The sequence below is a fragment of the Ambystoma mexicanum genome, chromosome 10, assembly GCF_040938575.1.
Source record: "Ambystoma mexicanum isolate Mex_15411 chromosome 10, UKY_AmexF1_1, whole genome shotgun sequence".
Lineage (NCBI taxonomy): Eukaryota > Metazoa > Chordata > Amphibia > Caudata > Ambystomatidae > Ambystoma > Ambystoma mexicanum.
In genome coordinates, this window is record NC_090932.1 from 632,347,202 (window position 1) to 632,371,918 (window position 24,717).

Sequence of the window (24,717 nt, forward strand, 5' to 3'; positions counted from 1 at the left end):
GGTACCTGCTTGATACTGGGATGTAAATCCTGGGTTTTTGTGACCAAGGCATGACTGCAGACCCCTTGCTGCAGGTCCATCTATAGGATCCATAGCCTTAAGTCATAGCCCTGAAGGCTGGGCTTCAGGGGCTGCTGGGCACTCTGGACAGGTAGTCCACATGCCTTCCTTCACGGGAGTGGCGCTGTTCATTCGGAGTGACTGGCAGTGACCAGAAGGTAGTGAGCAGCTGACTTTGCACTTTTCTACTGTTTTTACTGCTCTACTGTTTTTGACTTTTCTGTATTCTCCTCTTTTTGTCTTTTGTTTTTTTCACTCATGCATTGACAGCATTGTAACCCTGCAACCTTGCTGTCCTGCTATCCTCCCTGCCCTATAGTTGTGATTGGAGGCCTGCCCTGTGTGGCCATTTTGGGCTGGCAGGCAGGGGGGGGCTGTTCTTGGCTGTGGTGGCTGTCAGCATGGGAACTAGTAACTAGTCGCTAGTGGTAATTGCTAAGAGATAACTGCTGCCTAAGCTGTTTTTGAAAGTGGCCCCTGTTGCTGACACTTTGGGAGGTGTGGCTTGACATCCAACACCTGACATCCAACGTCAATACAATGCCAAATATAACAAATATATCAAACAGAAGTGCAGTAGTTGGCCATTATGGTGGCAAAACGTCTAGCACGGAATACTGTCACAGAAAAGTGGGGTATCACAGCTATCCAATCTGGCATGAAAGCCACTGGGGCTTGCAAACTGCCTTGGCAAGCCACTATTGACTGGGTGGCCAAAAGCAAGAAGGTCATGGGCCACGCCACTACAGTAGTGGCGGAGGAGGTGGTTGAGATGGTGGATGCTGTTGCTACTGCTGTGGTAATGCCTAGTTGTTTAGGACTGGCCACTAAAGGCACTGAAGATGTCAGCTCAGTCCCAAAAGAGGGGACTGGCATGGAGAAGGCGATGAAGATGAGTAGAGTGCAGAGCCCACCTCCAAGGAAGGAAGCAATGACAGGGAACATACTATGTATAATTTCAAACTCTGGCACATAATTAAACATGATGTCTGACCTGACAAACTACTAAGGGTATGACAGAGGCTCTGCTCATGTGGGTACCATTGCAATGTTGTCTCCCTCAAAGGTCGAGCAAGACGATGTGCTGCCAATGTAGGAGCAAGACCCTGCAGCTGTAGCTGGTCATTCGGAGAGACCAGTTTTTTCAGCGCTAAAGCGCTCAATTGACAGGTATTATGCGTACAACTGCCTGCAGAGGACAACTGGGGAGACGCTGGAGAGGGTGGAGTCTCACACCCAAAGAGTAGGTATGGATTTCTCTGAGACTGATATTGACATGGCTGGCCTGGATGCTAGCTCCACAATGGAGCAGATGTCGATGCTGGCTAATACCCTAGGTGGTCTGACAGATGATGGGGGCAGCAAGATGGAAAATAGCAGCTAGGGAGAAAACACCTTAAAGAGCTCATGACTATTCCAGCGATAATCAGGGATCTCTCCTGCAATCACCCTGTGCGGGCACACACAGAGAATGGGGCAAGACGATCAACACTGGGGCTACCTTTGGCCCATTCATCTCATTCAGAGCCTGAAGATTGCATTTTTGGCTGCTCAGATGGTAGAGTGGAGGAGGAGGCATCATGCCCATCTGGTCTGTCTCACACGATTTCCCACTGTGGCTCCCAGAATATTGCACTTATGAACCCTCATGGATCCAGCCTTACTCTTGAAGGCGAACAGTTTGAAGTGCTGATTTTCACAACATGCTATAATTCACAAGGCACCTAAACAGACTTTCTGACGCCTACTTGGAACTGAAAGTAGTATACAGACACCTTCTGGATAGGTCAGAAAGGGATGCTGAAAAATTGGATAAATGCCTGAGAGTTATTAGCACATTGGAAAAATGCATGACAAATATATTGGCAGGGGATAGTGCCACTACTAAGGGGGCCCTGGCGGGGCTTGACTATTTTGGCACACTTCTGCCTAAAGCTCCTGTGGATAACCTAAAGACCCAGCAGTGTGTGTAGAATGTTGGAGCCAGAGGTGCGCTTAGGGAAACACAGAGGGGGATGGGGGGGGTAACCAGAGGAACAAATCCAGACCAGAAACTCCTGAAGGATAATGTCAATGTCCTACAGCATTCCAGAAAATTGGATGGGGTTAATAATAGAGTAATCAATCAACACAAATGACGGTAAGCAAAGGTGAAAGGCTGGTTCCGGAAGTGACTGTGACTCAAACTTGTCTTGCACAGTTGGAACCCATCTGTTGCGGAGTTGAGAAAAGGGTTACTAAAGAGGATCCACGGGCTGGTTGGCGGAATATGAACTTAATCTGTTGTTTTAAGGGCCTCACACATGGTAACAAAAAGGGTTAGAAAATAGCATTGGCAAAAGCTTTATCAGAGGCCCTAGGTGTTAACAACATCTTGTTGAACCTATTTCTGAACATTCACATTTTATCGGGCAGCATGTTTTCTAAGGGGTGCAATGTTCATTTCTGTTTTGTGAATTCAAACATTTGCATGTGCATATTAAACTGTCGAGATGCCCTAGCCATGAAGTGGATTGAGGTGATTGAGGACATCAAGGCATACATATGCCACCTGCATGACTCTTGGTATGCCTGGCATTTAAAGGGTGGCACTCTAGATGGGTTGCAGCAAGCTTAGAAAAGGGTCCCGGAAACAGGCCTGCTGGTTTAACAAGGAGTGCAAGAAGACAACATTATCTTTGCTTGCACTGTTAAAAAGGAAAGAGATGAACAGAAACGTGATTCGATCAGCTAGAGCAAATTGCACGCTGGTAGCTAGAAGCAGAGCATAAGCGAGACCTAGACAGGGAAGCATGGGGTGACTTGGTGGTGGCCACTAAGACCAACAACACCAAGAGGTTCTGGGACCTAGTCTCCCTTGGTCCCAAACACAAAGGATTGGATGATGGGCTTCAAACGAAGGTTGCAGATGCAGACTGGACTGGCACTTTGATCCCCTTTACAGTCCTTCTGAGGTGGCAATGACCATGGAAAATACTGACCCTTACGTTACACTTGAGACTCTAGAAATAGGACAACTGAGAGAGGATGTGCAACTAGTGTCATTTTGCAATGTAGAAGTAGCAGACGCAATTGCCCATCAGAGATGTGCCCACTCGCCAGTTCCAGGCAGCATTCCGGCTGACCTGTTTTGAGAAAATGTAGAACTGTGTGCTCCAGTATTAACAGTTTTTTTTAATGCCATATGTGTGAAGACACAATTCCCGGAATCATGGGAGAAATCGATCATCCACCCCATTTACAAAAAGGGTCCAAAAGATACCCCAGCCTTGTGCGGACAGATTTCTCTCCTTGACTCTTTGTTCAAGATCTTTGGAAGAGTGCTGCTGGGCAAAATCAAATCTTGACTGATACCAGTCGCACTCTTGACGAGATACAATTGGATTTATGCCCAGAGCTGGGCATAAGTGAACAAATTGTAAATCTCTACCTGATTCTAGTTAAATCACTTCATTTAAAGTGTGAACCGATATGTCTCGCCTTCATAGACCTGAGCACAGCCTTTGATAAGGTTGATAGGAAAAGGTTGTGGGCTGTGCTCAGGTCGCATGGCTGCCTGGTGGGGATAATAGATTTGCTGACTGGATGACACAAAAAACCCAGGCCTGTGTGAGAAGTGATTCTTTTGGTCATTGCATTCATCAAGGCGGGAGTACGCCAAGGATGTGTAATGCACCTGTTTTGTTCTCTCAGGATAAGGGAAAGCATTGATACAGGCTAGCACGGATGTGCCGAAAATTCACTGGAAGCCATACCTGGTCGTGGCATATGCCAATGACACAGTCCTGGTTGCTCGTACACCAAGGGCCTTGCAGGACCTTGTCACAGCATATACAGACTTTATAATATCATTAAACTTCAAACTTAATGCTGCCAAATAAGCTGTCATGTTGTGTCATATGTGCAGGATGGGCCTGAAGGTGGCACCAATGCAAACGAATGGTGTAGTAATCCAGAGGGTGTTGTCCTTTGACTATGTGGGGATACATCTTACTCCCAATCTGAAACCTGCAGCTCATATTGAAAAACAAGGGGTCGCGTTTAAGCAAGCTCTTGTTGGGGTTAGGAGATGTAGGACAATGTCCAGCACCAAGCCACCATACCTGACAAAGATGGTGTATATTAGCAAAGCAAAAGCAGCTGAAAATATGGAGCATTGTTATGTGGCTATGGCAACGCACAAAGCATCAACGTTTCTGAGAATTCTTTTTCTTTAAACTTACGCTCCTCAATCAGCCCCGAGCTATGGTGTCCAGACTCAGCTAGTCATGTTGTTCTTGGGTGATGAAATGGGGCTGGAACGAATTTTGCATTGGCTCAGACTATGGGCGAATCCAAAGGCTCGTGTAACACATTCAATAATTTAATATTTGTTGGCCAGAGGGGGAATTAAGATGGTTCCATGGAAGTGGTTGGTAAAATTGAATGCCGAACACCAATCCTATTCTCATTACTAAAGCTGGCACGACACAGCTCAAGCATCAAGGGTTACCCATCTCCAGAGCAGAGAGAGAATATATTTCAATTGATGCAATTCAAAATGATCTATTATGGCCAAATAATTCTGCAGAGAGAAACCTCTTGACTCAAGCACGATTTCATTTCCTCCCTGTAAGATCTATGTTGCCCTGCTGGTCAAGGGGCAGGGAAGGCAAAGTTTGCCCTTTTGGTTGTGAGGCAGAGGAGGATATTCTGCATTTTGTGCTCTTCTGTCCAGTTTTTAAAGACATTAGAGCAGTAACGCTGGTCCCAGCTCTTAAAGATAGAAACTTTGCACAATGTCAACCTGCTTTGTTATATCTCCCTGGGCAGAGAGCCTGTATGTGAGCTGGTCATTTGTCACTTTTAAGACAAGCTTTCGCTCGAAGGGCATCTGTGTTATCTGTTTTTTATATCTGATGGATGTCCCACACCTTTCTGATTCATAATAACAAATAGGGAAGACACACATGACTGTGTGAAAGTCAAAGAAACTGAATGGAATGGAAATGATCTGAGCAAATTTAAGCGTTTTGCCTTTTTATGTTTTTGTACTGATAATCTATGTATATTATTTTTATTCTGCTCAATCAGTATTTATGAACAGATTTAGTCACCTAGTATCCATGGAATTTGTACGAATGTGTTTGAGTTTGGTATCGCTGTTAATGTTGTATGAATGTTGTTTATGCTTTTATGGCTAAACTGCCGAAATAAAATGAATTGATTTGATTTGGTTATGGGGAAATTAACATTGTAGCATTTTGTCTTTATTTCAATAATAAAAAGGTGTGACATTAAGATAATTTGAAACAGTTTGAATTATAGATTGTGAATATTGTGGCCTTGAGGAATCGTGATGGTATGCCAGAAGCTTTGCCTCTCCCACTAATATTGAAATCACCCGCAGTTATACCTTTTGAAAAGGTTGCAGGCGTTTTGAACTATCTAATTCAGTTTTGTAATGCTTGTTCATCTTATTTTGTATCTCCTGCTTTTGGAAGGGGGGATTTTGTGATTGGGAAGGCAGGGATCTACATGTAAAAAAAGGTATATGAACATATTCCTGCTCTAACATTAATTGGCACCCACGGAGCAAAACAAAATAGACCAGACAGCTTTATTTTGGCATCCTTCCTTCGATCTACTTTTGAAATAGGGGGTGTGAAGCTCATCTGGACAGATTGCTCTCAGCAAGCACCCTACTGGGGATATGAAATAATAAGAAAAATCTGTTAAATTTTGAATGATACATTTAAATGATCCATTATGCAATGTATGAATCAAAAAGCCAAATAAACACAGACAATGAAAGGGTCTCGTACTACCCTAAAATGAACATAGCTCCCTTAAACCAAACATTTGATTTTGGTAAGTAAAAAAATGAATGCAGATGGTTGTTCAGGGTAAGTGTGGCTGGAGAAGGAAAGCTGGAAAAGATGGGGAGCAAGGACAGTACGGGGGCAACAGCTTATTCTGGACAGGATGGGGGCAATTCAGCAGATACAATGTAATACATCTGCCAATCAAATTCGAGCAATACATGTGGGAGGAAAATACATTGATTGCTAGAGAAACATTATCCTTCAAGGGCATTTTCAGACTCCAAATCCTTGCTCTCCACCCTTTCCAATTAATTGGGACTCCTTCTTTAACATCTGGACATGTTGTGTGTATCTGAGTGGTGGGAATTAGCTACTTAAGCACACTTTAAGGAAAACCTGAAGACAGTTTGTTTCAGGGCCTGATACATTATAAAATAGCTATACATGTTTCACTCCTACCTTCTGTGTCCAGAGTCTCAATGTCATGTTCATCAATGTTCCCCAGGATCTCTGCGAGATGAAAGAGATCACCCAGTATTAAGACAACTCTAGTTATGGTAGGTCAATGGTGAGCATCAACTATACATAATAAGCACCACTCCCACAATCCTCATACCCCGAAAAATCCAAAGACCACTGAAGCTCAACATCATACATTCTTTCGAAGAGGAGGACTGGAGGAGAAGCTTCTTATTGGCACTCTGGTGCTATCATGACATCTGAATGGTTGCTCAGTTGCTAAATATCTTTGCTTTTCTGGACCAACACATTACAGTGATTCAGAGACTGGTGGGAACAGAGTCTGCCCACATTTAGACTGGCATTGGGATATATTTAGTTGAAGATTCATTATTCCCACACTATAGGCAACTTTACTCTTCCCATCAGCATACATCATAGAGAGTACATGTATGTGCAGGTTTAGGGATAAAGATTCAAAAACAAAAGGATTGAATGCAATACATTCGAGTCAAAAGGAGGGAAAATAAAAAGACCATTTTTTTTGGGCCCCCTCCCCAATCCCCGTTTGTTTGGCCAAAAACCATTAATTTTACCTATACCAAACCCCCCAAAAAAGACATTAAAAAAAAGGCATTTAGTCTTTTTTTTCGGTCCTTTTGACTCAAATGTATTGCATTCAATCCTTTTGTTTTCGAATTAATGACTGGCCACAGTTTGTGCACTGTCTCGCTTTATCGAAGTTTTATTTCTGTGAGTTATTCTTAATTTAATGTGGGTACAGTATCATTCTTAAAATGTACACAATATTGAAACACGATATATAAAGAACAGATATAATCAATGCAAAATAAAAATATACACCAATGCTTTTTAAATAAGGCATCAACATATCATGACACAGATGCCAGCAAATTACAATCAAGAATGCAAAGGCAATTAAAAAAACAACATTCTGTTGCAAGCCATTAGTCCTTTTACAGGTTAAATGTGACCTCAGCATTCTCCTTCTGCAAACTGCAGCTTCCATTGCATTTGTCACTAGGCCAACCAGTTTGGAGTGATTTTCCAGACTCAGTAAATAGCTCACTTGCTCTCTTTATTTATAAAATAATTCTTTAGAGTTTTAGCGACGACCTTCCTCAGAGCCAGTACCAAAAATTCAGAAAATGGGTAAAATCCTCGACCATTTCCCATGTCACAAGGGGGCAGGCCATGAAAAGTGAGTATGCCCTGACAATGTATTTGTATTGGCAATGCCTCAGATGTGAAATCAATTTCCTATGGGCGATGTTGGTTCAGGTAAGGCAGGGGCCTGCCAACTGCGTTAGTTCCAGATATCTTTGTACTGAAGGCATCTGACCACCCTCTACTCAAAGTGCAACTCCTTTCTCAGGCATTATCGAACATCTTAAAATGTCCTTTGCATGGACAGGATGCTCATGGGATTTATGAAACAGTCTGACTTCCTGATTCTACACAGAACTTGTCTCCTACCTCTCGACTAATGGATCGCTTGGTGCACCAGAACAGAATGTTTACTGTCCCAACGGGTGCCTGCAAAGACTAAAGAAGACCCCAAACTCCAAAACCAGTCTTTAAGAAGGAATCAAGGACCCCTTGATTGTGGTCATTGAGGCAGGAGAATGCAGGGTAAAGATTTGCAAATGGGACCCCTCAAGAATATAAATAACTAGCGCAGCACCCAGTGTTAACCGGGTCTGTAGCTGACATGCACAGGGGTCTGCTATAGCCTTTTGTATGTTTTATTTTGTCATAACTTCCCATTTTACATTACTCTCTTCCTCTCTCATTCTCTCTCCTTTTCTCTCTTTCTGGCTTTCAGAATCTCCTCCTGTCCCTTCCCTCATTTCCTCTTTCTCTCTTTCTCTCATCCTCTCTTACTCTTTCTAGCTCTCATTCTCTCTCTTTCTACTTTACTTTACTTTACTTTACTTTAATTAATTTAGAATGCACAGCAATGAACCCATGGGCATGATGGCGCAGACAAGATAGAACACACCAGTAAACATAAAAAAGTTGGCAGTCAAAGGGTGTCATGAACTAAAACAGGAAGTAAACTTTAATCAAACAGCCAGGTTTTGAGCTTTCTCTTGAATAGCTCAAGTTTAGTTTCCAGCCTGAGATCCAATGGCAAACAGTTCCAGGCTGTCGGAGCTGCTATGAAAAAGGCTCCTTTTTCGGCCTTCCTGGATTTACTTCTCGGGATCATAAGCATTTTAGTCTCCTGTGACCTAAGAGACCGAGGGGTACTCTTAAGCAAGATCAGTTAATTCAGGTAGCAGGGCATAATGCCCAGCAGGCTCTTGAAAGTAATAAGTAGTAGGCGATAGTGAATTCTTGCCTCTACATGTTTTGGAGTAAATATCTATTTAAACATAATAAATACAAATACAAATAAATGGAGCCAGTGTAGAGCTCTTCTGGCAGGTGTGACATGATCACGTCTAATTAGGCCTGTAACCACCCTCACAGCTCCATTTTGAATATCTTGAAGTCTATTTACTTCAGATTTACTGATGCCAGTCAACAGACTGCAGCAGTAGTCCATTTTAGCTCCCACTATGGCTCTGGCCAGTGTTTCTGCATTGGAATGGGAGATCTTGGGTCGAAGGTGTGCGAAAAGTTTTAGGTAAAAGGCCGCACCAGATACCACGCTTCCCACATGAGCTTTCATGGAAAGGTGTTGGTCAAGGATCACCCCTAGAGACTTCACTTTCTTGAGGGTGTCGATTTTAACTTCACCAAGCTGGAAGTTACAGTACCTAGGGTCTAGCTTAGAGATCCGGCTAGTGGATCCCACAATCATGAGCTCGGTTTTGGCTCTGTTTAATGCTAGTCCGTTCTGCACCATCCAATTTTCAATACAAGTGTAGGCTTTATTGATACACTCTTCGTCTCGTATCATCCACAAAGTTGGTAAACCAGATGTTTTCTTGCTCCAACATGGAAAGAAAAGGGGACAGTAAAGATGTTATAGAAGCAGGGCGAGAGACTTGCTCCCTGTGGAACTCCATATTTGATGGGAATCGTGTCTGCTTCGGTTCTCGCCCTTTCTCTCTCCCGCTCTGTCTCTTTCTCCCTCTCTCTTTTGTTTTCTTTCTTTCTCCCCCTTCTCTCAGCCCTCACCCTCTCTACCAGCCCCAGTCTCTCCCCGCTCTCACTATTTCCCCACTGGTTATTTTCCCTTTACCCCAAAGTCTCTCTCACCACTCCCCAGCTGCCCATTCTTTCTTGTCTCTCCCCTTTCCCCAGTGGTGTTCCCACTGTTTGGTGTAACCTGCCTGCTATTACCAGAGGTGGGACCCAGTCCATCTACACACACAATACAATGTCACCGGACCTGTTCATCCCTGGTACAAAACTGTGGCTCTGCCTGGGGTTTCCCACACAACCATCCCCATTTTGGCCTACCACTCAAGGCCATAGTTTTCTGGTGCAGTAAATTGGATCTAGTATCGGGTCTGAACTCACCCTTGTTATGTGGCCTGCGCTCCAACCTCTTTGCATTTTCTGCCTTCAGCAACAGCCATTTCTATCCATGTGGATTCTTACTTTCCCTTTTTTAAGAATCTACCAGCGCCTACCAGTTCCAGACAAGAGGGGTACCTGCTCAGCAGCTGTCTGCTGGACCCGTGCCTGGCTGTCTGTCTGTCGGATCAAGTATGAACTGAAGCACTAGTCACGCACACTGACATTGCCAGCTTCTAGCTTGTCGGAGGGTCCCTTCTCTGAGGGGTTTGTAACATTGAGGGTAGGTCAGTGTACCTGTCCAGTCAAACCAGGTCCCATTTGCATAGTGGCGGGTGTCAGTGCATTGCCACGTTCAGAGGTGGACCAGCACACCCACACAACATCACACAATTGTACTGGCAAATTAATCTTCCCAACTAGTCATAGCCTCCAGATCTCAACACCTAATGTTATACAGTGTTTGGTTTTAACCCTGAGTGTTCCTCAGGAGAAGGGGGTCACCTACCCTGTAACAAACTCACCTTCTTGGCCCATATTGAAAGGTGAAAAGGGGTATCTCTAGATCACTGCTCATTTTACGAACCGGATCGCCTGGAGCCTCATTTTATGGCGTGCTACCTGTCACTAAATCCAGTTTACTGGTAACAGGTTCACCTCGTTTGTACCAAACTCATCTCCTAGACACTCACTAGGAGTGAAAAAGGCTAGAAGAGGGCACAACCTCACCGACTTACCTAGTTTGATTGTGTCCATATCTTGGTCATGAGAACTGTATATTTCTTTAGGTCCACGAGAGTGGGCCTCTACAGATTGTCTTTGCCTGGGAATCTTTTGAGCTAGGGGGCCTGACCTGCCTGAATTTCAGTACTTTTCCAGTGACGCCTGGGAATTGTACCTGGCACTCTTTTTTAAAGTGGATCAGTAGCTTGGCATTATCATGCCCACTGTCCTGCAATAGTTTATGACCAACCCCTTCCCTAGTTCACCACCTGTGAGTGTGCATCTCTGAGTGCCTGTTAACGATTGTGAGTGTGTTAGTGTAACTCATAACTGTTGTCACCAGAAAGAAGGGTCTGAAAATGTGGGGCCATAAATATTTAAAACCGTGTACTCAGTGGATTCCGTTAAGATCCTAAGTTATTCCCATGTACTGATATCATCAGATTAATTTGGTATCACTTTGCATTTAAACACCTTGTTTATGAGTGTGATGGAATCATTCTTTTTACCATGTGCTGCACTTGAAAAAACCCGCCCCACCCACTGACATCTGAGTTTAGCTGCTTCCTTACTTGATAGATGTATTTTTTTGAATGCATGCAATAAATGGTTTTGTTCTATTAAGGTGAAATAATACTTTTTGTCTCTTGACAGGATTATGCAGTCCTTTAACGTTCCAAGAGGTTAAATTAAGTGGCATAAATCAAGGTAGAGTTAACATAAACATCACAAAGCTTAAAAGATAGATAACATAAGTGTTACAATAGCATATTTGAAAGAGTTGTTGAGATATAGCACCATGAAGCTGTCAGGCTGGTAATATCCACATCCAACGCAGGAGCTGCTGAGTCCCACGATCCCACTAAGATGTCTAGCTCACAACTAAACTGAACAGCTGAGTACTAGACACCCCTGGGGGGAAGGGGGAAAAGTGGATAAAATAACAAATCAGACACTGGATCTTCTATCTTCATCCGGTCTCTGCATGAATGAAAATTGTTAAGCATTAAATAATGTTACAAAACTAAACAACTATTATTTTATGAATATCAACAATCCTACCTGAATACCCTCTGCAAAAAGCCCAGAGGATGATAATTATTTCTATATATTTTTTTTAGTTTTGAAATAACTCCAACTCTTTTACCCTAAAAGCAAACTTTGGTGGCCATGTTTCATAACTGTGCTGCTGAAAACCAATGAACTGAATGTCATTACAAGTGACTAAACTGATGGAGGTTCCTTGTGGAAATAAATGAACTTGAAGAAAAGAAAATGTGTTTCCAAACAATGTCAATAAAACTGTGAACACAAACTCCAGAATGTCTCAAGAAGATGAGTCTTTTGAATGAAGCACACTTGAAAAAATAGTTGAAAACACAGAAATAATCTTTTGTTTTCCTTAAAATGATACTATTTCCTTAATCAGTTCATTCCATTTCATTTACCTCTCTTTATGGAAATAGTTCAACAGCCAAAGGAAATACCATTTAATGTTGAGTGCAGTTTTAAAGTAAAGTTATTCCTCAAAAACGTCTTTGCATGTAATGAGATGCATTTGGAAGGTTCCTCATATAATATGGTAAACAAGTCTTATATATTTTCCTCTTTGTTAAAAATACCTTGGCTCAAAAATAAATATCCTTCTTGGTGCTTTTAAAAAACAAGGTTGCCTGTGCAGTCATTAACTTTAATAGCCTTTAAATATCATGTTTTCATGACTTAATCTCTGATGAATGAGTTTGCCATGTAAAAACACTGGCTTCACAACACAACGTCTTTTAATCCTTGCACTTCATAGGAGAAAATAACAGAAGATAAGGCTAACTTTGGCAGTTCATTTAAATTAATTACATAAAAAGTACTTAGCTTATTTTTTGCTTTAGAAGACCTCTCAGCATTTTCTTCCACAGGGAAAAAATAATTTCTTTAGAGTAGATGTAACTTGAATGAGTTGTTTCTTTTTCTTTTAGTGTTGAAGATATTTTCTTAAGAGTTTTCCAAGGCCCAAAACATAGGAGATAAACAGAAACATGACCAGCTCAGGAAACTAAACTAATGAAAGGCAGTTTAGAATGTTGGGAGTCACACAATTGTCAGCCTGCCACCCAATCAGAACTCCTGCCTCTGCCCTCCATCTTGGCTTGGGGTATCTGCAGTACTCTGAATATGGAAGTTAAGGCCCAACCATTTTAACAGTGAAAGGACTATATTTAGTTTTTAAACCTAACAATGAAATAAACAAAGAACATAAGGATAATAATTCTTTAATTACCACCTATTTACTATGGAACCTGACAGTACCCCCTCTCCAAGCCCTCCCTCCCGGACCAGGCTTGAAAGGATACTTCCTATGAAATTTGGCGACAAAAATTGGAGCATGGACATCACTAGCAAATTCCCAAGAGCGTTCCTCAGGCCCAAAACCTTTCCAGTCTATTAAATACTGAAGTTTTCCACGACTTCTTCTAGAGTCCAAAATTGCTCTGACCTCAAATTCTTCAGATTGATTCTCCACTAAAACTGGACTAGGAGGAACTCCTAATCTAGTTCCATCAACAAATGGTTTTAACTGACTAATGTGAAATGTTGGATGTACTTTTAAATTTTCGGGAAGTTTCAATCTAACTGCAACTGGATTTATCACAGTCTCAATCTCAAAAGGACCTATAAATCTTGGACTAAATTTAGTTCGACCCTTGATTTTCAAATTCTTGGTAGACAACCAGACTTTATTCCCAACACAAAATTCTGGCCCAGGCTTGCGTTTAACATCAGCAAATCTCTTATAACTAGCCTTACTCAATTGAAGTGCCTTGACTGCTCGTACCAAATTTTCCTTCATAGTCTGTAATCTAATCTCAACTGCTGGACTACCAATGTCTTTCTCTATCTGTTCTCTAAGGAAACGAGGATGGAAACCACGACTACAGAAAAAAGGTGACATAGAAGTAGAATCCTTCATAGAATTATTATATGCAAATTCTGCTATCCAAATTAGATCTACCCAACTGTCTCCTGCTTGCAAGTAACATCTTAAGTACTTTTCCAACTCTTGATTAACACGTTCCACTTGATCATTAGTCTCGGGATGATATCCAGATGTTAATTTAACTTCCACACCAAGACTTCTACAAAAGGCCCTCCAAAATTTTGAAATAAACTGAGAACCTCTATCGGAAATCACCTGACTAGGTAAACCATGCAGCCGAACAATGCCTTGAGAAAAATGCTGTGCCAAACTTTCTGCAGTAACTTCCCCTTAAATTGGAATAAAATGACTTTCTTTAGTAAGTAAATCAACAACAACCAAAATTGTAGAACAACCCTGATCCTTAGGGAGATCAACTATAAAATCCATAGAAATAGTATGCCACGGATGCGGCGGAATTGGAAGAGGTTCTAATAAACCCATTGGTTTACCCACATGTGACTTGGCTCTAATACAAGTCTCACAAGTCTTAACAAAGTTTAAAATGTCACTTCTCATTGTATCCCACCAAAATTCCCTCCTGACCAACTCTAAAGTTTTTCTAAACCCTGGATGACCTGAGAGTTTTGATTCATGACAATCAATCAAAATTTTTTCACAGAGCTTCTCTGAGGGAAGATATAATCTAGTGTCGAAATATGGTAAACCATTTTTAATTTTTCTCACTGGGTCCTGTCTCACCCATTCATCCATTTGTTCAGAAGTCATACAGTCTTGAATTTCTTTAGAAAAACTTCCTTCATCAAAAACTCCCGCCACAATAAAATGTTCAGAGGAAATCACAGGTTGTTGATCAATCTCCTTCAATTGTTCACTACCAGGAAACTGATGAGACAAAGCATCTGCCTTTCCATTTTGACTTCCAGGTTTAAAAGTAATTACAAAATCATAATCTGAAAAGAATAATGACCATCTTAATTGTCTGGGTGTTAAAGTTTTAGCTGATTTTAAAAATAAAAGATTTCGGTGATCAGTCAAAACTGTCACAGTGTGTCTAGCTCCATTTAAATAATGGCGCCATTCCTCAAAGGCTGCCTTGATCGCTAAAAGCTCACGATCCATGATGGTATAATTGATTTCAGCTGAAGAAAATTTTTTGGAAAAATAAGCAATTGGATGCAATTGTCCAGTGTTTTCATGCCTTTGAGATAAAACCGCTCCCATAGCCAGATTGGAGGCGTCTGCCTCAACAAAAAAAGGCTTAGAAGGATCAGGATGTAAAAGCACAGGTCCTGTAATGAAACGATCTTTCAAAACCTGAAAAGCCTCTTCAGCTTCTTCACTCCAAATGAATTTTACTCCTTTCTTAAGAAGTTTAGTAATAGGAGTAATGATTTGAGAGAATCCTTCGATAAATCTCCTATAAAAATTGGCAAAGCCCAAAAAACTCTGCACCTCCTTAACTTTAGTCGGAGATGGCCAGTCTTTGACAGCCTAAATCTTCTTTAAATCCATCTCCAACCCACCAGGAGTAATCACAAAACCAAGGAATTCAACTGAAGAAGTATGAAATTGGCTTTTTTCCAATTTTGCAAATAAATGGTTTTCTCTCAATTTTTGTAGGACCAATTTTACATGACTTTGATGTTGTTTCAAATCTTGTGAATAAATCAAAATATCATCGATGTAGACTACAACAAAAATGTCCAGAAACTCACGTAGAACTTCATTAATAAAAAACTGAAATGAAGCTGGGGCATTACATAATCCGAAAGGCATCACTAAATATTCAAATAATCCATACTTAGTCTTGAAAGCTGTCTTCCATTCATCTCCCTCTTTTACTCTAACAAGATGATAAGCACCTCTCAAATCCAATTTAGAAAATATTTCAGCTCCTTGTATCTGATCTAACATAACTGAAATTAAAGGAAGTGGATATCTGTTTTTGATGGTTACCTTATTTAGAGCTCTATAATCAATACAAGTCCTCAATGTTCCCTCTTTTTTAGGCACAAAAAATAAAGGAGATGCCACCGGGGACTTGGAATGTCTAATGAAACCCTTTGCTAAATTTTCAGTTAAATACTCCTTAAGGTAATCGTTTTCCTTTTCAGTAAGTGCATAAACCCTGCTACAAGGTAAAGTGGCTCCTGGTTCAAGTTCTATCTTACAATCAAATGGTCTATGAGGAGGAAGACCACCTGCCACTACCTCATCAAAGACATCACTGAATTCTTTGTAGCAATCAGGTAACTCTCCCATAACAGCTCCAATAGTATGAGAGTGAAAAAGAGCTCCAACCTCTCCTAAGAACCTTGCACCCTTAACATCATCAATCTGAGTATCTTCAAGGGATTTACCTTCAAAACAATGTTCCTTACAAAATTGGAATTTAATTCAATCACCCTTCTGCCCCAATCAATCAAAGGATTATGATGTGTAAGCCAGGGCATGCCTAAAATAATCTTCAATTGTGGAGCATCGATAATCTCAAAAATCAACTCCTCTCCATGGTTCCCTGCCATAATCATTAGTAAGGGAGAAGTTTCATGTGTGATTGGTCCTGAAGTTAATTCTGATCCATCCACTGAACTAACCTGCTCAGATAAAACCTTCTTCACTAAGGGAATACCTAAACTCTTTGCTACTCCCCAATCCATAAAATTCCCAGTTGCTCCCGAATCAATAATCACAGGACCACTACCCACCAATTTCTTTTCAAAAATCAAGGATACATTAATTGTTATGTGAGGAACTGCCGCCTGAAGAGTATTGGCTACTTGATGATTCTTGCCGTCAGAATTTTGTACTTTCTTTGGAGTGTAAGGGCAGTTCCCAAGAAAATGTCCACTCCTTCCGCAATAAAGACAGAGATTATTATTTCTTCGCCCATCTCTTTCCTGAACTTTCTGAATTTTTTGACCTAAAATCTCTATTTACAAACTCCAGCCTAGGTCTATCAAATCTAGGATTAGATTTATTCTCTTGTTTATTGTCTCCCCTCCTACGCTCCAATCTTCTTTCATAGAGGCGAAAATCTAACTGTACAACTAAATCCATCAAGGCGTCACAAGAAGTTGGTCTATTTACTACCCCAGACAAGGCGTCTTTCAATTCATCCCTTAAACCTCTGTAAAAAAGGGATGCTCTCTTCTCTTCTGGCCAGTTACTTTCAACAACTAGAGTCTTAAATTGGGTAATATAACTTACTAACTCTCGATTCCCCTGTTTTAACTCAAGCAGTTCACCATCAACTTGTAAGGATTCCTGACGTTTATCAAATAACTTACTGAACTCCTCCTTAAATAATTTAAAATCATACAAAGCTAAATCTTTTTGTTTAACCAACACTCCTGCCCAACTAGCAGCCTCCCCTGAAAGATAAGATATCATAAATGTTATCTTTGACATATCAGAAGAAAACACTTCCGGCCTACTTAAAAAATGTAATTCACATTGAGTGAAAAATGTTTGAAATCTTTTAGCCTCACCAGAAAAACGTTCAGGTGGTGCCAGAGGCACCGGTAAAATTAAAGACTTTAAACCTCCAATTGCTCCTAACCCAGAATCTCCTCTCTGTCTAGAACCTTCCCTTTCCAGAACTGGAGGTTCCAAAATCTGTTCTTCTCTCCTACCTACCAACCTTTCTTCTGACATTTCCTGAATATGTGTTACCTTAATATTTAACTCCTCAATCTTTTTATTTAAAAGGACATTCTCATTTATAGAAACCCTTAATTCTTCCCTCAACTCCTTAATCATATCCCCCAAGGCTTCCATAATTATTCTGGGAAGTGGTCTCAGCAGCTCAGGCGAAGTTAACTACTTGGGCCTTTCATTCTGTCAGGCTGGTAATATCCACATCCAACGCAGGTGCTGCTGAGTCCCACGATCCCACTAAGATGTCTAGCGCACAACTAAACTGAACAGCTGAGTACTAGACACCTCTGGGGGGAAGGGGGAAAAGTGGATAAAATAACAAATCGGACACTGGATCTTCTATCTTCATCCGGTCTCTGCATGAATGAAAATTGTTAAGCATTAAATAATATTACAAAACTAAACAACTATTATTTTATGAATATCAACAATCCTACCTGAATACCCTCTGCAAAAAGCCCAGAGGATGATAATTATTTCTATATATTTTTTTTAGTTTTGAAATAACTCCAACTCTTTTACCATAAAAGCAAACTTTGGTGGTCATGTTTCATAACTGTGCTGCTGAAAACCAATGAACTGAATGTCATTACAAGTGACTAAACTGATGGAGGTTCCTTGTGGAAATAAATGAACTTGAAGAAAAGAAAATGTGTTTCCAAACAATGTCAATAAAACTGTGAACACAAACTCCAGAATGTCTCAAGAAGATGAGTCTTTTGAATGAAGCACACTTGAAAAAAAAGTTGAAAACACAGAAATAATCTTTTGTTTTCCTTAAAATTATACTATTTCCTTAATCAGTTCATTCCATTTCATTTACCTCTCTTTATGGAAATAGTTCAACAACCAAAGGAAATACCATTTAATGTTGAGTGCAGTTTTAAAGTAAAGTTATTCCTCAAAAACGTCTTTGCATGTAATGAGATGCATTTGGAAGGTTCCTCATATAATATGGTAAACAAGTCTTATATATTTTCCTCTTTGTTAAAAATACCTTGGCTCAAAAATAAATATCCTTCTTGGTGCTGCTTTTAAAAAACAAGGTTGCCTGTGCAGTCATTAACTTTAATAGCCTTTAAATATCATGTTTTCATGACTTAATCTCTGATGAATGAGTTTGCCATGTAAAAACACTGGCTTCACAACACAACGTCTTTTAATCCTTGCACTTCAGAGGAGAAAATAACAGAAGATAAGGCTAACTTTGGCAGTTCATTTAGATTAATTACATAAAAAGTACTTAGCTTATTTTTTGCTTTAGAAGACCTCTCAGCATTTTCTTCCACAGGGAAAAAATAATTTCTTTAGAGTAGATGTAACTTGAATGAGTTGTTTCTTTTTCTTTTAGTGTTGAAGATATTTTCTTAAGAGTTTTCCAAGGCCCAAAACATAGGAGGTAAACAGAAACATGACCAGCTCAGGAAACTAAACTAATGAGAGGCAGTTTAGAATGTTGGGAGTCACACCATTGTCAACCTGCCACCCAATCAGAACTCCTGCCTCTGCCCTCCATCTTGGCTTGGGGTATCTGCAGTACTCTGAATATGGAAGTTAAGGCCCAACCATTTTAACAGTGAAAGGACTATATTTAGTTTTTAAACCTAACAATGAAATAAACAAAGAACATAAGGATAATAATTCTTTAATTACCACCTATTTACTATGGAACCTGACAGAAGCAGATAAATACATTTCTGCCTACAGGGTGGTAACAGTAAGGGAGCAAAACATAAGGTAAGTGTGTAGACAAACAACAGGAACATGGATTCTTGTCGCAACAACACATGGCAAAGAACTGTAGATAAGAGAGTGGCTAACAGGAAACAGCCACACCAATCCATGTTAGGTATACTATGAGATGGGGTGGTGAGACGATTGAAACAGTACCCCACTCTGGTGGGAGATGGCAGAAAGAGTTTCAATGCATTAACTCATTAGATGTTGTAGTCCTTTTCAAGTGGGTGGTCTTTAGTCATCCATATCATCACTTTTGTGAGATTGAATAAATTGTCTTAGATCCGTTGGATTTTAGAAGATGGAGATGTGCTCATTAAGGGTAACCTTGAGGATAGCTGGATGAATACTGTCATATCTCGCATTTAACTGTATCAGGATGAGTCTAAAGGTGAGTAGTTCTTTTCTTCTGACTGCTGTTGCATTAGAGACATGCTGGGTTATCGTTTCTTGCCCTCCCAATACAGATGTTTTATTTGCATTACTTTATCCATTATGATAGTTACAGTCAGTCAAACTATTTTATTCGACCTTGGGCCATCAAAGCATCAAAGCACGTCCTAACAAAGACATTTCTAAAATACCATTAAATTGTCTCAAGTGAAAACAAAGCAAAAACAGAAAACAGAACAGGGGTTGCTAATGACCCTCTGATAACAAATATTCAAAACTGTTAAAACTAAAGAATACAATGAGACACTTATTCAGCGACATGAAGCAGTTTGCTGTACACTGTTCCACAAACCCAGTGCCACTTCAGCTCCCAGGGTGCAAAGGGCCCAGGGGTGAGATTCGCACCAGATAACACTTTATTCATAGAGGTATTTTCAAGGGAACACACTGTTCCAGGGTCAGGGAATCGGCTGACTCCAATCCCACTTCTGGGAGCTCGTTCATACCACTCAAAACTCCTCAAAATGCCCCTGGACTTTCGTTTGTTCCTGAAAACCAAGTTAACAGAGTCTACAGATTTTTTCACCAGTCAATCTATGGCACCCCACCATGGCATCCCTAGCCACAAAGGCACAATCCCCATAAAAGTGGAACCAGTGAAGGCATTTATTCACGAGGGCATCCTTCTGTTCTCACCTATCTGGGGGCAATTTAGGTACCCCATGAAAGAACACAGTGGACCTACATGCCCCCCCCCGTGAATGACACTCTTAGTTGAAAGTCCCCCCAAGTGGTACTTACTACCACTGATTGTCCTTTGACTAGGGCACTTAATACTCACGATTTTAGAGGCATGGACCACGGAGGAAGGGGGTTTAGGCCCCGGCAAAGGGGCCCTAGGGGAATCTTGAGGTGCATTACATTTTGCTAGGTGGAGAGTCTGAAGCTGCCTCATCAGAGTTGGAAATTGGGAACACCAGGAGAAATAATCAGCCGAGGACACAAAAGATAGGCTCCACAGCAGCAGAGGCAGTTCCCAAGAGATCCTTTGATGGACCCTCGCTCCCACCCCTCCCCTGAGCCTCAATTAAATCTAATAAGAAGTTTTTTATGTCTGCCAATTCAGAAAGCACACATTTGCAAGAACAACCCCAGGCAGTATGGACCTCAGTGTGTAAAGGGAAGTGGATTCCCCTGGATGGGAGTCTTAGATGCCCAGAGCGGGGGTAAACAAAGAAAAGAACTGGTGCCTGGGTGCAGTCAACATGCTGTCACTCCATGTGCTACAGGAGGAGCTGGGAGATGGTGTTTCCTCATTGGGTCCTTCAATGTCCAAGTCCAAGGCAGGGGATGTGAAAGTAGGGGAAGATGTGCCACAATGAATCCCATAGCCAACCGTGGATCAAGAGCCAAGCCATTGGCCCCATAAAAAGGCCTTGGTGGCATGCCAATGAACGCAGTTGGAACCACCAATGCCCTGGAGCAATTGACAGCTCCCCTCATTTTCTTTGGACCCTCTTAATCTTACGTACTGCTTTGGGCTCCGGTGGGCTGACAGGTTGGAAAGGAGAGCAGACTTGCAGAGAAAAAGGGGGGAAAGAGGGAGGTGATTAAGAGCTCCGTCACCTCCTTCATTTTGTATCCTTGAACAGTTCTTCTACAGGGGCTGGATCAGAACTTCAAGGTAGCAAGCACCCTCTAGCAGTGCCCATTCCATGCACACTTTCACCTCTGTTCCAGATAACAGTCCAACCGGTCCGAAGTTCTGTGGTCCTTGGAAGGTGCAAACACCCATGCCCTTACCTCCCTGCAGGCTTTCACCATCGCGGCCAGGATCCGCTGGTAATGTCCAAGAGGGGGCGTGGCTTCAGCAGTTGGAGGGAAGAAAGATTTGCAGGACCACTGGCAGGCCCAAACACCCGCGCCCTTAACTCCCCCCTGGCTTTCCATTATGAGAATTACATGAGTATAGTCCAAAAGTGGAAAGATAAGAGTTCTAGGTAAGCCTGTAGAGTTTTGAACTGAATTGGTTGGTCCAATTGGATGCACCCTTTGGATATTGAGATGTTTTGACACTGGCGAGTCCAGAAGCTGAGGTAATAATGCATGTAGAAATGAAATAGATTTATCTTTTTCTATTCCTTCCGGAAGGCCAACAATATACAAATTATTCCTTCTGTTTCTGTTTTCAAGATTCTCAGCTTGTTTTTGTAGATATTTAAATGTGGTTTCCAGAGTTACTATTCTACTAGAAATACCTTCAGCATCGCTAACACACCTCTCCACTTCATTCATTCTGGACTCAAAAATAGAACATTTGTTACCAAGTTGTTGCAGTTTAGCATTTGTGTCTGCCATTAAAGGCTTCAAGGCACTTATCTCTGACAGAATAGTTTGCATAACAGGTCTGAAATAGCCTCTGTTGGTGTGGGAGAGTCACGTTTCTGTCTTTTGAGGGTAGTAGGTGAGGGCGAAGATATTTTCTTTGGTTGTCCTTTTTTGGATGCCATGGTAGATACGCTGACCAGACATAATTATGGCTCAATTCTCATAAAACCAGCCAGAGAGTTTGGAGTATAGTGATAGTAATGCAATACTGTTAACCTTGCTTCAAGTAATGTTCTGAGACGTTATAGTGTCAGGTACAATTTGGTGGAGGTTGCCTTTGAATTTAGTTTAATGAAGAGTGATTTCTTTAGAAAGAGAAGTCTATGAGCAGGCAGGCACCCTTTAAAGCAAGAATTTGGGCAAATAATCGCTAAACAAAAATGAACGTATCACTGTTTGCCACTTTAGAGCCTATACACATCAGCTGCATGGTAAAATGTATATTTGTAGCCTGTGTTGTGAGGAAATCACGTTACAGGTGTTAGAGCAGACTCCCCATTCAATGATATCCAGACAGCTGACTGAAGACGCTGGAAGCAGGAGTCACAGGACTTTGCTGTCGTTGGCATGGCCCACAAAAGCCTCCAACACACAGCAGTGGCAAACACTACCCTCCTGAGACGCGCCATGGACCACCAAGGAAGCTTAAGAGATAGTAATATTCAGGAAATAGATATAAGGCTCTAAGGGCATATAAAATTAAAATAAAGCTATTACAGTGGAGAGCACTGGATTAGGCGGCCATTTCAGTCGGCACAAGGCCATACCCCCCCATCAGTGGCCACTTAATAGTGCTTCATCTATGGCAGGCATACTAGTCTCTGGCAGTGTACACACAGTAACTATAACTGATAGACTTGTGGGATATTGCAACAACATATCAGGTATATGCGTCTGGTAGAAAGGATTATGATGGCACCCGCTGGGATGGATGGATGAATTCATCTTCTGGAAAGGATGAATCTGAGCATTTTCTGGGTCAGCTGGGTGGATGATTGATGGATGGATGGATGTATGTGGCTATTTCTATAGAACTTATTAACAGAAAAACACGTGGGCAAAAGCATAGTCTTTTGGGAGAAAATGATTAAACGTTTAACCCAAAGCTAAGAAAATGCAATAAAATGTATCCTTATTCCTGGTCTGGTTATAGCCGCCTCTACGTCTAGCACCTTTACTTGCTCTTTCACACCAATGTAAGTTTTGGTTTGCTTGGTACTGTTTTAAATCATCCATTTCAATAGATGTTGGTTTTTGTTACCTCCTAATACCATACCTTGTTCAAAGTATAAATCACCTAGAAATATGGGACTGTTGCCATCATTCCTTGCCCTGTGTAAAGCAGCTTGTGAGGCTCTCTGTGTCATAGATGAGACTTTGTGAGGGCAAAGAGATGTTATTGCACTAGAAGTAGGAGAAAGTTTGTAAAATTAGAAACATGTATTTATGTTTGTAAATTTAGTCATTTGTTCCCCTTAATCCCCTACATTGATTAGGTAAATTAAGTTAGGGTTTCTGGAACTTATGCCTGAAGTATGGTATTCTGCCTACTAGGAGTTAGATGTTCCTTGCAACTAGACAGACATCCCTACATTGGCTTGCACTACTCCAACATTGTCAGATTTTAGGCTGAATACACTGTCACAATCATCCAATCAGAGAATAATTCCATTAGAGGAAGTAGCAGTTCACACTCGATAAATTACTTCCAGGCTCAGATGCACTTTAAGAGCAGGAATTTAAAGCAGCTTTACTTTCTTTAAACTTCGAGTAAACAATTCCATTGCAGCCAATGAATTCGCAGCACGGTAGAGAGTAATGTCTCAGACATTTTCAGAGGTTTCCAAGTAAACACTGGGTAGCATAGAAGTTAGCATAAAACACACTCCTAATGACTGTAGATACGCGTCAGTGAACCAGATGATGAGAAAACTACTGGATGTATTATTGTATGCCCGTCCCCTTTAGCATCTGATGCTGGGTGTGCACCTCTGTAGCCATAACGCTGTGGTGAGCACCTGCCTCTAAGGGGTCTATTTGAAAGAGCGTCTCCTTCTTACCACTGGATCACTGAACCATGACAGGCTTTGTTAAAAGATATTTTCTCTGATATCTCAAACAAAAACAAATATACAATACAAATGTTATTTCCCACTAAAAGATGCTGTCAGAAGAATTACAATTATTTTGACACACAGCTTGCAGTGTTCCTTTACCTTCCCAGACGGGAGCCTCATCACTGGAGGACCACACCCAAAGATCAGCATCATCCAAAGAACTCAGCGAATCTGAAAGTATGTCAGCAGAAAATCATCATGTTAAAAAAGATACAAGCTGTGACCCTGCTGTTTCTCCACCTTCATTGGTTGGTTGGATGTATTTAGGAATTCTAATTCTAAAAACAAGACAAATAACATATTGAACATTGTACAATATATACAAGCACATATACCTTTATTTCGAGATATTGGCAACCTTTATGAACGAGGAAAGAACTTTTTTCTAAATGAAAAAACACTGTATTTACGATGTTTTGCATGCTTACACAAGTGACTGAGGCTGGCATGAAAAGAAGATACAAAGGTGAAGCTTCATATTGAGAAAAACATTTTTCTCTAAAAACAAGTTTTAAATTGTTTGTTCTGGGGTTTTTGTACAATGGACAAATATACATTATTTTGCAATGGCCCAGTGGTACCCATCTCACCAACATAGACCAGAGAGGAAGACACCTCAAATGTTACAGAGATAACGTTACCTAAGAGAATGTCTTGTGTAATGATTTATTGTAGTCACAAGTCAACCGCTGGAGTGACGCTCAGATATTAATCATTGTACTTTGCTCTTCTGCGTTTTCATTTCCGTCTATAATATTTTTTTAAACCAGAGCCCATATTCAGGACAGTTGCCTTTTTCATAGTACCTGTGTACTCTCACCATACGTTAAAGAATAAGGATGGACCTTACCTATTTCAATCACGGAATACAATTCAAAATAGCACAGGACAGCAATGATTTTATGTCATGTGTGTGTGTGCTTTTAACTTTGGGAAAATAAAGGACCGT